Source organism: Bactrocera neohumeralis, chromosome 5 (genome assembly GCF_024586455.1).
Source record: "Bactrocera neohumeralis isolate Rockhampton chromosome 5, APGP_CSIRO_Bneo_wtdbg2-racon-allhic-juicebox.fasta_v2, whole genome shotgun sequence".
NCBI classification, from domain to species: domain Eukaryota; kingdom Metazoa; phylum Arthropoda; class Insecta; order Diptera; family Tephritidae; genus Bactrocera; species Bactrocera neohumeralis.
In genome coordinates, this window is record NC_065922.1 from 58,254,333 (window position 1) to 58,257,868 (window position 3,536).

Sequence of the window (3,536 nt, forward strand, 5' to 3'; positions counted from 1 at the left end):
CAGTGGCATTCCTTTAGTTATATAAAGTTGTTTGCTCACATAAAAAAGCGGTTGTGGCAAATAAGCCTGATATCTAGCCAAGACATCCCATAGATTACTGAACATTGTATAACCGTAACGGGTATCTAAATATGTACGCTGCCGTTGCAGTTTCTCCAGCGAGTTCGAAGAAATAAACTTTTTTTTTACTATCTTCAGGTTGCGTCTACTCACATATAAATCAAGAGCCCTGTAGCCTTCTTGGCTTGTTTTGATAGTTATATCGGACTTTAGGAATTCTTCGAAAGTGTTGATTCGTGGATATCGAACAGGACTAGTCAGATACGATAGTAGGCCGGCAGATATCAAGGTACTCATGAAAATCCCGCTTAAGGAAAGCGTCATGTATAAGAAACGTTTAATTAATTTTGCTGAAACACCAACTTTTGAAGACGACGACTGTCCGATAATACGATAACACTGCGTAGCACCACATTATTCAGTAACCAAGAGAAGAAGAGAAAATTTTCAGTTGCGGTACGCCGTTGTAAAAGTAGAGCTTCCACGGTGAGTACTAGAGAAAACACAAAAAGTAGTATGAAAAGGAGCAAGCCCCAATGATGAATTGAGAAGCTTCAAAAATATTTCGCTATCAGGTATTTGTGCGGGCAAGGGCAGCTTAATTATCCAGTCGATAGTCAATATAACCGCCGATACATCCGTGTCGGAAGACTTAGCCGTCGTTGTGCTAGCCACTATGTCGATTGAGTTATTTTGCAATCAAAACATCAGTTCTGTTAACGTTGGAGCCCTTTCTATCGTGACTGCCATGGGGTAGCTAACCGTACCATTACTACGTTTAGCGAACTCCGAACAAATCTCGTCAAAAACCCGCCGATCTTTGTGTCACCATTACTATTTCACCACACAAGGCTCCATGGCTCTAACTGATCGGGAGCCATTCGTATGGCGACACCTTCTAAGTCCTTTATCCGATTTGGGAAGTAATCCTCATGCAGTGTCTTCCGTTGAAGATGAAACCTCCTAAAATAGCTGAACGTGTAGAAGTATCCGTTCTTCAAGTAGTCTCGGTAAATGGCGATTACATTGAGCAAACGCATTTCAGCGCAAAATTCGAAGAGCAGTTGTTGGTATTTCTATAACTGTAGAAGCATCTCACTCGAAGCGTATATTCCTCATTCCAAATAAAAAGTATGCGTGTTTTTCAAGGAAGTTGATCATTGGATACAATAACTCGCATGAAAGATTTATTTGTTGCTGAATATTCCATTGAAGTGGTGGGTAAGCAGTAATCAGTGAAAAATTGCAAATTAGCACAAATCGATTAACAGTTAACATTGCTTTGAGTATTTGGTCTGTGTGCTGAGAGTGTCCAAACAAGACTAAATGGGAACTCATTCGAAAATGTTCATAGTTGTGTATTTGTTACAACAAATCAAAGGAATTGAAAGATAACAAGAAAATATGTTAACTTCGGTTGCACCTAAGCTATAATACCCATCACAAATATAAAAGGCTTCCTAGAAAAACTAGATTTCAATAGCTCAGTTTGTATTGCAGCTGCAAACAATATGTATCCGATATGAAAACTACATGCTTTATATAATAATCCACGCTAAATTTTATGAAGATATCTCATCAAATGAAAAAGTCTTCCATACAAGCAATAAGTCTGGTTGACGGACTAGTTCGGCTATATATAGACAGGTGAACATGACTAAACAGACTCAGCTCATCACGCTGATCATTTAGTTATAAATTTTATATAGTCCGCGATGTTTCCTTCTAAGTGTTACAAACATTGTGGCAAACTCAATATACCATGTTCGGGGTGTAAAAATGTTAAAGGTCGAGGTTTATCCTCACGTATATTAGTTAAGGCATTTTGTTTTACATTTTTGAAGTTATACGTCTTATACGAGTTCGGAAAAGGTTGCGATAGATTAAGGTTGCGCAACCTTGCTCAATATGAATCTAACGCAACCTTGCTTAATATGCAAGCGAAGCGGTGACAATCGGCGATCGTTTGTTCGTTTCTTTCGGCACAGCTCGGCTTTTCTACCAACAACACAATGTTGCCATGCTTATGCTTTTGCTGTTTTTGTGAAACAATGCTTCAATTTTTGGTTGGTGACATATTCAATTAAAAATAAATTCTGTTGGGATTCGAACCTACGTGCTCGTCGTAACTTTTCAAGCGCTTACCACCAACACCACCATTGACACTTGAATTGCGTTGTCCTAATAATGGTTTGGTTATGCATGAAAGAAATGTTACCGATTGTTACCTCTTTCCTTGTTGCTGCTGCGCATATGTATGTTTGTATGCTTGTTCATTATTGAAGTTTTACTCCTTTTTCTTTCGTTTGTCTTTCATTTCTGCGAATTTTCAACTATCTTGCGTATATTTTGGTTGAAATACTCTGCGTTGAACGTTGAAAAATTAAGACTATACTTTACAGGATCATTTCTGTAGTTAGTCTTCATTTACATTTTTTGGAAATCGACCCGCAATGACGAAGTATATCGTTTTATCTGACAGCGTGAGGTTTAAGAAGTTCATTTCTAATTTTGTCTTGTGGTATATTGGAAATGATGTTTTTTCGAAAATCGATCGCTTACAACGGATAAAACGACTTCTGAGTGGTGATTTTAATGAATAAATTCCTTTTGGTTGAAATGCTCTGCGTTGGCCGTTGAAAAGTTAAGACTTCTCAGGAGCATTCATTCCTTTCATTTCTTCAAAGAAATTAATGACATTTAGAAATATGCATATTTGCATTATTTCGTTGTCATTTCCATATTTGTAGCAATAGAATTTCTATGGCATAAGTAAAGTAATGGCCGCGGATTGTCACCCATTGCCGCTGTAGCAGCTTCGCCTACAAACATGCGTAAATATGTATGTATGTATACGTATGATCGTGAATACATATCGACGCAGATTTTTGCGAGAAGCACCAGAAAGTTGTGCAATTTATGATTTTTAGCTTTTACCATCGTCGCGAAAAGACGACTTGTTGGCAAAGGCATGCTCGGGGAGATGTTACGGCCTCTGTTTTTATGAATGAAGCGAGATCGCTTGTGGAATTTGCACCTGCGTTCATGAATGAAATCGTTTTTGTTGTAAAATTTACTACACTTGTTCTTCGCCAATTTGGCTGCCATATTGACTTGTGAATATCAATTTTTTGTTGGTGACATATTCATATGTGTACGCATATGTATGTTTGTATGCTTATGCATTATTCGGCAATGTATGCAAATATATGTACATATAAGTATATATGAATGTATGAACATGCAAGTCAATGCGCGCAGGTGTAATAAGTATATTGATAATTGATGAAAATATGATTTCAATTTCTGAACGCGCACATGCGTATACATACACTCATATGAGCATATGCAGATACACAAGATAGGATAGAAGATGTATGTCTTTTAACATCGTACACTATACAAATCAATATTTTTCTTACTAATAGAAATTAAATTTATCACAGCAATATACATAATGCACATATACATAATAT

The 3,536-nt window shown here is 37.1% G+C and overlaps 1 pseudogene; it reads left to right on the top strand.

The window, feature by feature from the left end:
* Positions 1 to 2,445: 2,445 nt before the first annotated feature.
* Positions 2,446 to 2,648, top strand: LOC126760831 (small nucleolar RNA U3; annotated as a pseudogene).
* The last annotated feature ends 888 nt before the right edge of the window (positions 2,649 to 3,536 follow it).